At 47.0% G+C, this 13,688-nt stretch overlaps 1 protein-coding gene across 2 annotated transcripts in view; it reads left to right on the forward strand.

Moving 5' to 3' along the window:
• FGF18 (fibroblast growth factor 18) overlaps positions 1-13,688 on the forward strand; it is a 65,538-nt gene that overhangs the window by 23,085 nt on the left and 28,765 nt on the right. The gene's annotated exons all lie outside the window — the stretch shown is intronic.

The following is a 13,688-nucleotide window of genomic DNA, read 5'->3' on the forward strand; positions in this document are numbered from 1 at the left end:
CTTAGTGACTTGGAAACTGTGGTTGTGAACTGAGCTTGAGGGGTGGAAGAATCCCAGTGCTTGAGTGAAGCATCCTTTCATCTTTCTAGAGGAGAGTGTTTGGTTTGAGCTGAAATTAAGCAGACTTCAGAGCTTTAAGAGTGCTTAAGCTGAATCCTGAGGCACGTAGATCCTACAGGGGCACAAATAACTTACACAGGCTGGCAGTGCATTCAGTAATTTCCATCTTGATCTGCATACAAGCATCATGATAGAAGTGCTGGCTGGAGACTGAACTATAAAAAAATTTCCTCGTCTTTGTACACTGGGAGATGGCTTTGGCAGAGGCACTTTTGCTTGACTTTTTTTAGGCCTGATTCACGGTTGCTGGAAGGGTTTTAGGGCTGTTTTGAGAAATGGCCCTTTTTCCCTTACGGACACACAGTCCACAGGTGTTGCTGTGTGTGTGTGCAGATGTGTCAGCCAGCATGCACGTTCACATGAGGTTCACCTCACGTGCAGCAGAGGTGGAGGTGGGGTACGATTCGTCTCAGATGGAGTGCGGGTCAAAATGTGAGAACTGTTATTCCATCAGCGGCCTTCGGACAAGTTGACGTACCGTCCATGGTCATCATTTTGCTTGCTTTGGCAGGGGGTTGGACTTGATCTCTGGAGGCCCCTTCCAACCCCTACAATTCTGTGCCCCTTTCGTTACAGAATCACAGAATTGTAGGGGGTGGAAGGGACCTCCAGAGATCATCTGCTGTGGCAGAAATGTGTAGTTGTGCCACTGGAGGTGTTAGCTCAAAGGTACCTGGCTGTTGTGAAATGAACCCCCAAGGCTGTCCGCCGACTCAACCGTCGCTCAGAAAAAGCCCTGCCCTGTGGGTTCATCAGTGTTTTCCTTTGTCATTCCAAAATGTCCAGATGAAACAGCAGTGCAAAGTGCCACGTGGCTGCTAATTATTGTGTCATTTTATTGCATTCATCCTCTTAAGGTTTGATATGTAAACTAATCACTGTGTGTTAGCTGCTGGCGTCCCAGGAAGCGCTCTTGCCTGCAGTGAATGTCAGGTAACGTGATGCAGTTTTCTTCTCTGTGAAAGAAGGCAGCATTTACAGTGGGGTGCAGCAGGGAAGTGTGCCCGTGAGCAGCTGACAAGTGCTAATTTATGTGTCAAAGCCCATCTTGTCCCCTTCATACATATACAATAATGTCTGAACAACAAATCCTAGTGCAGGAGAGTGCTTGTGACCAGTGGAGAAGCTGCACAATCACAGAGCCTTACATTTCCAGTCTGAGGAGCTCTGTGGTGTGCGCATCACTGCTTGCCACCAAATCCACTCTTCCGGTTGCTGGAATCCCTCTAAAAACCCGACGTGCTCTGACCACTGAGGCCATTTGCTAACACCCCTGCCTGCTCCCTCCCCCTCTCCTACTAATAAAACTCCTTGATGTGTCAAGCTGCAAAGCCTTCCCATTTCTAGCTATGCTGAAAGGTTATGGAAATCTGTTCATCATCTTGCCTGGCACAGGAACACTTAGAGCATGATAATCGGGTAGACAGTGAGGTGGGGCATGAAGGTCCAGGATGTGGCCATGCAGAGCTCCTAGCTGTGATAATGAAGGGGGGAGAGATGTCAGAGTTACTGAAGTGAGAACCATCTGTGTTACAGCCAAAACTGGATACAAAGGCAATGACACAGAATTCATTATGTGCTGGGAACCCCTCCCCCAGAGGCATTATTATGGAGTAACCTTTGATCGAGACCAGAGAGAGGCTTAAACCAGGTCCGGAGATCTGAACAGTTGTGAACTTTTGATCCAAATCTCAGTGCTGCTGGTCAGATCTGCCTCTGAAGGAGGACACCTTACCCTCTTAGGCAGCAGATGGCTGTTTTTCCTACTGCCCTTTTTCTCTTCTTTCCTCTTTTTCCTGCCTTTAAGTTGGCACAGTGAGTCAGAGCTTAGCATTTGGGAGTGCCTGGTTCCCACTTCTTTTCTTGGCTGCAGACGAGGCAGTCTCCCACAGCTTTTCCCCTGTCTTAACCCAGTCCCCACGGAAAGGCGAGATCATGGTGGAGGTGATGTGAATTGATGTTGGAAGGATTACAGAGGCTGAGTGTCAGCCCAGGGAAGGCTTTGAGAGGACGAGCAGAAGCCAATATCTGAGAAAAGGCAACAGATGTGGGAAAAGGTGCCTGTGGAGGTGGAACGTGAGCTGGCTCCAGCCCTGCGTTCTCCTGCCTACTCCTTCCTGAACAGCATTTCAAACACGGGCAGGGCTATCTCAGAACGCCTCTGCTGGGCTCCAGCTCTGCAGTCATTGGGGACAGTTGTATCCGCTCAGGCACAAGTACAGGCCATGCAAAGAGGTGCCAGATTGGAAAGCTGTGAGGTGTGAGTGTTACCGAGTGTGCTTCCAGCTCAAAGACTCACTGCTGCAGGGTGTCCGGGCTGGGAGCAGGAGGCTTATCAGAGGTTAGGAGGTGGAGTGTGCAGGGGGCAAGAAGCTGTTTTCTTGGCTTTTCAAAATGATGCTGTGTCCTTCCACGAACTCGGTCCCATTAAAAGGTGGTAATATTAGGCAAGGGCAGGGCAGCTCAGACTTGGTGTGGGGAGCAGGGATGACTCTGTTGAGACAGAGACCATGGCTGTGGTCTGTAACACGCATCATGAACGATAAGCACTAGTCAATTTTAAGGTTGGGGAGGCAGTAACATTTTAGCACCTCTTTTCCCCCTCCTCCCATACTTTTACAACTGGTTAAAGAACAGTGTGTCCAATTGAAGAGAGGCCTTTTATTTTTTTGCACATATACAGCTTCCAAATGGCTGGCATGTGAGGGTTATTCTGCCTTTGAAGGAATGGAGAGTTGGTTAGTTTTATTGCAAGGTTTTATTGACTTCTGTAAAACTTCTCACCTCTTGGTTGAAGAGAATGCCCAGAAAAGAGGGGAAGTGACAAATCTCAGGCAGTGAATTGCTCGTTTCCAGGCAGCCATCACAAGTACAGCTAAATGACAAGCAGCAAGAGAGCGATCTGCAGGGCCAGGAGAAATCCAGCGTGAGGAAGGGCCCCTCAAATGTTTTATCTGGGCCTCCATGTCCCACAAATGAGGAAAAATGCAACTCTGTGATGCACAGTTTTATTGGCGTGATAATTTGGGTATGTGATGTTAGGTTTATGTGTTGTTCAGGGCCAAGATCTGGCCCCATATGTGGAATTATTAAATGGCAAATTAAGTCAGTTAATAGAATTAATTGAGTCGATGTAAACCTTTTAATCAGATAGATTTGGTCCTTTCTCAGATGAATTAGAATCCATTAACAGATAAGTCAATTATTGGACTAAATTAAATCTAATAATAATGCCTGCTGCTCACAGCTACTAATTAATCTAAATACACTTACCTATCTCCCAAGGTTGTGGGTTGTTTTTTTTTTTTTTAAAAAGGCTTAATTGATGTTCCTAAAGTGCTCTGAGATCTTTCAGATAACAGAAGGATCTATGTGAGCAAAATATTATCTCTTCGCAGACTATAAACTAATTAAAAGGCTGATCTATTTACAGATTGCAGGTTTACTTTAATCTCCTCGACCTATTCGGAATAGTTTGCACTGGCTCAGAAAAACAATATTCCTTCTATAAGCTTATTATTACTTTACAGGTTCCTAAGTGGTCCTTTCATTCAGAAAATGAAAGGGGGAAGGAGAAAAAACAACCATTAAAGTGCTGACAAAAAAAGAAAAGGACCTGGAACCTTTATATTCTACCTCCGATAAATGGTACAGATAGGGAAGAGAGGGATCAGTGACCTGAAACCTTAGATCCTTTCATTTATTTTCATTTCACAAAAGGCAGAAGACATTCTATCCTGTTTGTTCGCTATCTTTGTGTCCGGTGCAGTTGGTGAGAGAGCTCTCTTGGTTGGGTGAAGGCATTTTTTGCCTCATTTGTATTTCACAGCCATGTGATTTTTGTTTTAAAGTGTCTACCATTGTCCTGAGGGGCAAAGCACAGGCAAAGCACAGTGACAGACATGCAGACAGATGTGACGGACATTTGTGGGGTGTTTGAGCTCACCCTCCACTAACTCCATGGGGAGTTAGTTTTTATTTATGGCGAGTACTTGGCTGACCATGAGGCAAGGATGTGACATATGAAGGTGGATTATTAGTTAGCCAACGCTGGGTCTATCCCAGGTAAAGAAATCTCTTGTAGTTTGTAAGGTGGGAGGCTTTCTCCGAGGATGTTCCACACAAGGGGCACAGCACGTAGCTGTGCTTTCTCTCCTTCCTGGCATCCTGTTGGCTCTCAGTGTTCTTGGCTGCCCAGTTCCAGCAAGGTGCCCTTGAGAACTCCCTCTGGTCTCGGTGGCGTTAAGCTCAGGACTCAACAAACACTCCCAGAACAGGTTTTCGAAGACGTACAAAGCATGTGTTTGCTTACAGGGTCAGAAAATCTGGGATCAGGCAGCCCAAGAAGGAAAGCAAAGTCAAGAGGTGTCGTGCATGATGAAACTGGATGTATCACAGGTGTTGGTGCTAACACATGCTCCACGCACGTGTCCTTTTTTGGTCAGCTCTCAAGCTCTGAAAGTTGCAGTTGGCAGCTACAAGCGTACAGGGGAAGCCAAGTGCTGGTGGAGGTGGGTGCCTCCATCCCAGGGTCACCCTGCCTGGTGGTGTGCACACAGCCAGCTGTCCCACTGCTGCTCTAGCCGGAGCTTCCCAGAGATGCCAGTGGACGAGCCCATGGAGAGCACATTACAGCTGTCTAGACATAAGCCACGCTCCATCCCGCCAGAGATTTCATTTGTGGTAGAAATGGGCTCTGTTCCATGAGGAGGTGTAATATGTGCGGAAAATATTATTATAGCAAAATAGCCTCCTTTAATTGACTCGAAATTTTGCAGGATTCCTTCCTAGGTTTGGGTAATCCTGCGCTCTCCAGAATTAATGAGCTGACATAGCACTTCTTCGGGTTTGGCAGCTTGACAGCTAATTTAGAACTCCCTAAACTCATTTCACTAATGACTCCCATTTGTTCTATCTCAAAGCCTGGAAACAAATGCAAAATACCAGCGCCATTGTCCCATCCTTAGCAAGTCATTCTTTCCCCTCAGTATTTCTGGCACCTTAACAGCAAGCTGCCTTGGGAAAACTGATTAACCCTTTCCCTTCCTGGAATAATTAAAATCAATTTTGATCCCCTCGGGAAGGTCAGGAAGGAAAACTGAACTCGTTGTGGCTGGAAGGCACGGAATTAACCTGCGAGAAAGATGGCAGGTGTAGCCCAAGTAGTGGCTGCAGCTTGTTAAATACAGCTGTATTTCCACAAGCTCTGCATTCAGAAACCTGCTTCTCGTCCCAGGAACCAGGTATGTGCACAAGGACCTGTCCAGCCCTGCGCAGATCAGCCAGCGAGCCTGACTGCACCGCGCTTCGCCTTGTAATTTAGTCAGCCGAGCCATCAGCGTGGCTGTTTCCTATTTAAACTACATATTGCTGCCTCCCGTCTCTTCCCATTACAGTTTTGACATGACAACAAGACAAATAATTTTTTTAAAAGACCTTTTATCTTCTCAACCATTTATTTTCACTTACTTAGCCCGAGGGCAGAGCTGACCTCAGCGTAAGCGCTGATCATTCACCATGGCAGCTGTACAGTCGTACGGATCCTGGTGATTGGCCTCAGCCTGAGAAGCCTTCGCTGTCCAGCTGCTGCGTTGCGTCTCGCTTTTTTCCCCCCTCTTGCCCAACATCTTGCAGGCTTTATTATGGCTGTTTTTTCCCTCGGAACGCCTGCCCGTGCAGCCGGGCCGTGCGCTGGGCTGGATGCAGCCCTGCCCTGGCCGCAGGTGCGGGGAGCAGCGCGGCTTTGTGCAGCCCCGGGCACGGCGCTGGGCCGGACCTCCCAGGCTTCCCCGTGCAGTGAGGGGGCTCGGCTGCCATCACCTTCCAGTTGACTCTGAAAGGTTCAGCAGCCACGTGAAATATGTTGTAATCATCTTATACAAACCATCTGTACATCTGAGACTTTTTTTTTTTTTAACTGCTGAGTTCTGCGTCTGTGCCAGAAAGCTCTGCTCAGGCAAAATGTGATGTTTGGGGGGGAGAAAAAAGAATCCAAACCTTTTGCTCTTTGATCTGTCACAAATCTATTTCAACTAACGCGTGGGTTTTTTTGTTTTTTTTGCCCTAAACTTCTGTTTTTTGGTAGCTGCCATCCCAAACTCCCACTGTGGCCCAGTTCCACACCTGACGTTCGGCCATCCCTGTTTGGTGTAAGTACCTGCCGGAGCCCTTCCAGCAGAACCTGTTATTTGTTTCCCTCTGATGATTTCCCTGTTTTGGATACTGGGATATTTTCAAGGGCCTTTGCTTGCAGGGAGAAAGGAATCACCTCTTAGCTCTGTGTCTGAACTCCAGGCCCCCATCATCACCGACTGATGTCTGGAAAGCCTGCGCCTGCCTGTCAGTAAATATTAGGTGCTCAGACGCCACCAGGAGAAGTAATACAAAGGTCTGCTGATCGTTTGTCATTTTTAATTTCTATGCAGAGTGGAAAGAGAGCTACAGAATGAAAAATCTTTATCTCCATGCAAGTTGTAAGGGGGTTTTTGTTAACAGTTTGTGTGTGTGTATAATCCTGTGCTGTGATTTAAGTGTTCCCATTAGAAATGCAGAATAGGAAATAGGATCCCATCTGTGAGCAATTTAAGAGGAAGTGAGACAATGGAGTCGATTGCTGCTTCAGTTTAGATAATCAATACAAATATTATTAGTATAGTGATTTATCTTCCTAGGCACTTTATGAAAATGTGAATGCCAGACCCTGAAGACAGGTCAATATGATATTATCTGTTCCTGCCTCGCCGTGATTATATTTCTTTCCCATGAAGCTTGAGCAGCTGCTTTCCTAAATGTTCTTCTGTGTGATGAAATAACACAGAAAAAAGTTGGGGCTTCCCTTTCTTTTCCAGGATGGGAAAGAGGCACTAAGGATATTAGTGCAAAAATTACTTCTATCCAGAATTTATACATGGGGGTGCCACATAGTTATTGGAAGATGAAGTCCTAGAATATGTTTGCATAATTTTAAATATTTCTAGGCCATGAGTGCGTACACAGAAATGCTGAGGAAACCCCTCCTGAGTTGGTTTTAGTTGTTGTATTTTAATGTCCCTCACCAAACACTGCAGTGTGCTTTCTGCCATCTTTTTCTCATATCTAAGCATGAAGACAGTCGTGAATTCAAGTTGATTCTTGGAACCCAATTAAAAGCACCCAGAGAGCAGGCTAGTTAGCATTTCTGAAAGGCTTTTAAAATTGCTTTTACTTTGGGAAGGGGTGGGACCTTGTGAAAAGCATCAACTTGTAGAATTTTTTGTCTTCCATCTACGTACTCCGTGTGCTGTCAAGTGGATGGTGAGATTTGTCCTTCATAAGAAATGTTTGGAGGAGAGAAAAAATGTCACTAAATTCAACGAGAGTGTTCTAATTAAAGAGAGGATGATAAATGAAACCTTGGAGTGTGATGAGCACAGTTCTGCTTGCAGATAACATGTACCTTGCTAGGGTACTGTTTGGGAAACCTAAATGCAGCAGCTTGCTTTGCCAGTAGTGTAATATCAGCAGTGGTGGCTGAGTTGCTCAGCTGGGGCATGCCTACTGCTTGCAGCCTGCCCACGTAAAGTGCTGGGCTGCTCAGGCCGGGGCCTCCAGGCAGCAGAGGGAAAAACCTTGACTCTCATGTGCAACAATGCAGCACAGATTTCATCCTTAACATCCTTGGGCATCCCTCCTTCATCTCCAACACGAAAGCTGCAACACACCGTGCGGATTTGCCATAAGGATGATGGCATTATGACTGGAGAGGTGTTGAAGAGATAGTAGCAGTGGGGACTGGTAGCCTGATTAGAACTGTTTACTTAGCGTTTTCAGGTGCTACGAGGACGTTCTTGTTTTCAGGTTTGAGTTTCTTCAGGAAAGGTGTTGGGCTTTATAAAACCTAAGGCATTTTAATTGCTCAGGTTTTACCTCGGCTCTTCCACAAACCAGATAGTTAGGAATTTCCGCCGTTGTGAGGTGGAGCACAGCAAACATTCGCCATGCCAGTAGCATTGCGTGACCGTCTGGAAGAGCAGGGAAGGGCCCTGTCCCCTGCGAGCCTGCACGGAGCCTTGGGCTCGGCAGAAAGGTGAAAAATATGAAGCTCTGAAGAGGAGAAATTGCTGATGCATGACGCTTGGAAATCTGGAAGAGTCCGAAAAGGGAGCTGAAAATACCCCCCAAAAATGACTATCTGTGGCTTGAACGAAATAGTGTCCGATCAGCATTCAGAAACCGCTGAATTCAGACCGTTCCAATACTGGCATTTTCCAGACTGCCTGCCAGTGGGATGCAGAGGAGAAAACGTGTAGAGCGTCTGCGGTCTCCTCAGCTCTTGCAAGACGGGAAGGCGAGCTGGAAGCAAAGGGAATGAGAAGGCCCTTTAAAAAAAACTCTCTTTTTTTTCTTATTGTGAGGAACAGAGGAGTGTTGAGGTTGGAGGTTGATGGTCGCATGGCTGCACTGGGTGAGCATCTTTCTTAATGAGCTGTGCCAGCAGTGAGTAGTACATGCTTCTGTCCCTACTGAATTTTAAGTGTTTTCAGAATGCCCATAAGAGACAATTCAGGCTTTTATAGTAACATAGAAGCTGAGAGCTTCGAAATGTCTCCTGAGCTTTGTATCCCTGATGTTGTAGTCACTTTAGTGCCTCTCTTTTGCTTATGCTGCCTGGAGCGACTGAGTTTGAAGCATCGCTTGGTAACACTCAAATTTATTTTACCCTCATATCTGAGATCTGAAATGACTGCTTGCAAGACTTCTCACGTTTGCAGCTGCCAAAAAAGGCGCCTTTCTAACCAAAGCAATGAGAGCAAATCCTGCCATCTTCTGCAGTCCAGCCTTCTTGTAGCAGTAGTGAGTGTTGGGTCCGCTCCAACAAGCAGCTTCTCAGTGATCACAACTGGATGGCAGCTGTGCTGGCTGGAAGGATCTGCCCCAGGTAATGTGGTGTAGAGGAGGCCTCGTCCTCTGGCACTGCTCCTCTGCTTCTGTTCTCCATCGAAGAACTGTGTCGTGTAATGGAGGAGCAGTGGGTGTTGCACATGGATGGCAGTGACACAAGCTGAAATTCGTCATGCTTGATGCTGGAGCATATGGTGAAATGCACTTGGGATGCAGACTTTCTTGCTGATGTGGCTGGCGTGGTTCAACTTATACCGATAGTTCTCAAGTGCTTTGTCAAGGAAAGTCAGGAGAGGAAGCAGACAAACAGATAAAGGAGGGGGATCTCCAGCAGCAGATCACCTGCAGGCACTGAAGCACTGAAAAATCTATGATGGTACAGAGAAGCAGCATGGAAGAGCTAAGTATCGAGTGGCATATAAATACCAGCTAAATCTAAACAGTGGAAAAGTAATGTCTAAATGGCTTCAGTGCTTGGCCAGGGATGGTCATGATGCCCTCACTGTGTCTGTGGCTCCTCCTGTGTGGGACAGAGGTGAGGAGCATCCTTACCACAGAATCCCTGTTACTAGCAGAGCTCTGGGTTCCGGGTTTTGAATCACAGGTTGTGTCAAGGCAGTGGGTGATCTCAGCTGCTGAAAGATGGTCTTATCAGTGACGTCGTCTCAGGTTCCAGGAGCTAAACATTTTGCCTTCTAACTTAGGATAAATCCTAAGCAAAATCTCTGCTGCTGTGTGGAGCTGGAGGGGTCACAGAGTTGGATCTCTGTTGCAGCCGAGGCCTGGTTTCCTTCTTGCCTGCGGTCACGAAACTCCACTGACTTCAGCAGAGCCGTTCCTGAAGCTCCCCGTGAGACCGAAAGGAGATTAAGATCCCAGCAGTGCCTCCCGTTCCTCTTGTGTCTTGCACCTTTGTTAAGACCTTGCATTTCAAACCATTTTAGCCAGTGGGAGGCAAATCAAAGCTGTTAGGTTTTAGCTGGTGACAATAGTACGGTGCTGCATGGCCAGCCCAGCCCCTTGTCTTTGCGAGACATTTGATCAGCAGTGATTCTTGCCTTTATTTCATTTGTTTCTGCATCTGCATTCCTGACTCTTTTTTCAAGTTGAATTTTTAACCGGTGGCTTGTTAGGAGCAAATAGACCAAAGGATATTGACTTTACACCTACTAATTTGGGGGTGCTAACACGTAAACATAAAAGCTGGATGATCACTGGGTAAATTGATCCACCTGGGAGGACTGGAGGAGGGGAGCTGAAAAACATAGCAAAGAAACTGCAGTTGAGTTTCTAGCTGGAAACCTTGTCTGTTCTTGCAAACAGAATGAGTTTGTGTGAACATCTGATGGTCACAATTGCCATAAGCCATTTTGTGCTTTGCCAGGGTTTTCTGGTGCCGGAACTATTAAACTCATGTGGGCATAAGAAGGAGCTAAGATCCTAATTAAAAGATGCTGAATGTGTTTACTTGGAAATGAAGTGCCCTTTACAGCACTGGTGGAACAAAGCTTTCTTCCTGCAGCATATGTGTGTGCAGCTCAGCGGATGAGTCAGGTTCCATGTAGCTGTGGGGCTGGCGAGCTGTGTGCGTGCAGCAGGCAAAAACAAATCTTGTAAGGCATACAGCAGCTCTGATATACCTAGAATAGATACTGACAAGAGCAAAAGTCAGCGGTGTGGGAGTACACCTGACATCAGTTCTGCAGTGTGGAGGCACGCAGTGAGGAGAGAGATGTGTGCAAGGGGTAAACCTCAGCCTCCAGAGTGACAAACTGGAGGTAGCAGGAGCTGTGCGCATGGGGGTTGTCGATGTAGAGTGGACATTAATACCTTTCTGCTGCCTGTTAAGCAAATATGAATCAGCCATGGGCAGTTTCAGTGCTGCTGATCTCAAGGCAGCTCGAGGTGTGCCTGTTCCTCTGGCAGAATAACAGTGCGTTCCTTAATTCAAGACGAGGATGTCAGCTTTCTTGGGAAGAGCGACCTTCTGCAGTGGAGCTGAGCACAGCTAAGGAATGATGGATTAGTGTGGTCCTGCTCTGGGCAGTGGGCTAGGCCAGATGACCTCCAGCAATCTTTTCCAGCTTGTGTTATTTTGTGATTTGGTGAGTGTCTTTCAACACTCAGACCTGGCACTTAAGGTTGTCAGTGACCAGTTGCTTTGAAGGCAGTGGTTCTCTGGATGCACTGGGATCCTTAGGAAGTGTCTGGTGGTGGCCTGTCTCTCCCTTTCCTCCTTGTGATTTTGTATTGAAATTTTGAAGAATTTGTAGTCTAAAAAATTAGATGTAGGCAAAATTTCCCATACTGCCATGCCAGTCCTTCTTCCCCTTCCCTCATTTTGGAGTGACTAGCATTTGTTAAGGCAACACCTCTCTGCACAAGGGCACCTGTGGTTTCTTCAGAGGTCTGCACTGTGTAGTGGAGGGGCATCTCTTGGACCAGTGCAATGACCAGTATGTGTTATCCTTTCTCCTTTCTGAGCATTAAACCAGCTTACTGTGTACTCTGAATGGAGAGGAAAGGCAGAGGAGGAGATCTCTTGGCCTGCGCCTCTGCAAATTGCTCCCCAGGCTCCAGACCTGAGACTCCAGCCCTGCATACCCGCTTCCAGGCCTCCTTTCACCAAACCCTGCTCTGTGGTTGTGACTTTCTGCCCCAGCCCTGCTCCTCCGTGTCTGACCTGGCTGAAACCAATATCAGTCTCTCAGCAGGAGGAATCTGAGGAAACGCTGCAAATTTCAGCTCCTGGGGCTAAATTGTTGTGCTCTTTAACAGCAAACTGTGTTGAACTAATTGACAACCAGCTTTAAACATACCCTGATCAAGCAAATGCATTGATTTATTTTTTCCTCTCTTACCAAGCGTTAAGCAGCTTCCAGCTTGGTTTCCTCCCCGAGAGTTGGATAACTCATCTATTGTGTAGTAAAACTGATGGCGGTTTTGACCTCTATACAATCCTTTCAGTGTGCTGAGGGAGGAAGGAGCTTCTTAGGCTTGTGTGACTGTTTGACCACTTAAAACAAAACAAAACAAAAAAAGCCCAACCCCAAACCACACACAACAACAAAAGATGATCCATTTTCTCTGGATGTCTTTGAAAGAAGCTCAGTTTAGAGACAGACTGGAGAGAAAAGCTATTGATTTTGTTTGACCTCCAAACAGACTGCGGTCAGTATATTTTCCCTGCTGGAAGCGACTCAGGGCTCTGAATTTCAGTGTCAGTGTTTGTGTTCTGAAGTGGACTGGAGCTTTTGCAGCTTCTTCAGTAAAAAGCGAGCTTGAAGGAGAGGTATATATGTATTTCCCTCTGGATCTGCTTCTCTTTTCTCCCCTATATAGCTTGGTTGTGTTGCTGATTAAGCATTCACTATTCCTTCTCACTGAGGCGCTACAGGTTAGTGGCTTAGGCTGGGACTGCAAGCAGCAGTTCTTGCTTTTTGCCCTGCAGAGCCAGGCCCTTTGCCCGCCTGCACCCATTGCTCTGCATTAGGAGAGGTGCTGGAGTTTGGGTGCAGGCGTGAGCTTTCCAGAACCATCCGGTAGGTCTTCAGCGTTTTCCTTTTCTCGTTTTGTTTTTTGTTTTTCTTTTTTTTACCCTTCCCTCTATGCAATGATAAATCTCCTAAAAAATGCCATCTCACCTTACACTCCAAATACCAACTTTTACATAGGAAAGCTTTCTTGATTTGCACTTGGACTCCTGCAGTGGAACCAGGTGTTCTGCCCGGTGACTCTGTAGTCACCAAATGCAGTGATTGCTCTGTTTGCTGCTAGTTGGTGTCGTTAGATGTTCTTGTGAAAAGGCTTGTGGCAGCTGCTGTTTCCTTTCGGTGGCAGTTGCCTATCTAGGAGTGAATTCAAGGGTGGAAGGAAGGACAGTTGGGACGTGTTAAATGAACTTCTTGGAGATCCTTTGAGCAGTGCCAGTCAGCATCTCTCCTTGCCGAGGTGTTGATTGCGTTATCTCCTCGTAATTTAACAATAATGCCTTTCATTATTGTGTATTTGGTTTGTGTGTTTCCGCCTGCTTTGTGGCAAATTCAACACAGTTAGGCACTAGTTAGCACATCAAAGGGCAGTGACAACCGGGGAGGTTTAATTGAGCTGCAGGCAGAGGTGGGTGATGCCTACTGCTGGGCTCTCTTGGCTCTGATGGTGCTTGCTCGATTTCTAGCTCAAATGGATGGACATTCCTAACATCATGTATAGCAGTAGGCCCTCGTTGACTCTGCTAGCCCTCAGTGTGCTCCTGACTGCATCTTAGGTCAGGGTGAGGGTGCAGACGGGTGAGATCCTGTCTTGTAACTGCCTGGAGTGTATGTGTTCTGCTGGCAGAGACACAGCATCAGTGTGTAGCTATAGTGCTCATTATCCCAGAGCCATGGCCCACGGCTGTGCAATAGTGACTGCTGGAATACTTCTCTGTAGTCCATACCAGGTCAGGCTGAGGGTGCAGTCCATGCTGTGCGTGTAACCTCGGTGACTTCAGGGCTCCCCAGAACTTCATGACATCTTCAACCCAAACCCCCCTCTCCCTACATGTGAATTTACATGAACCCTTTGCAATGGCTTGGCAAACACTGCTGAGAGCGGCGAGGGACAGAAGCAGAGCTGTTAAACCTCTGCACAAACACGACGGAAAGGAGCTGACGGGGGGGGGAGGGAGGGGAAGGAGGGGGATCAGG

Source organism: Tympanuchus pallidicinctus, unplaced genomic scaffold, assembly GCF_026119805.1.
Source record: "Tympanuchus pallidicinctus isolate F22 unplaced genomic scaffold, pur_lepc_1.0 scaffold21, whole genome shotgun sequence".
Lineage (NCBI taxonomy): Eukaryota > Metazoa > Chordata > Aves > Galliformes > Phasianidae > Tympanuchus > Tympanuchus pallidicinctus.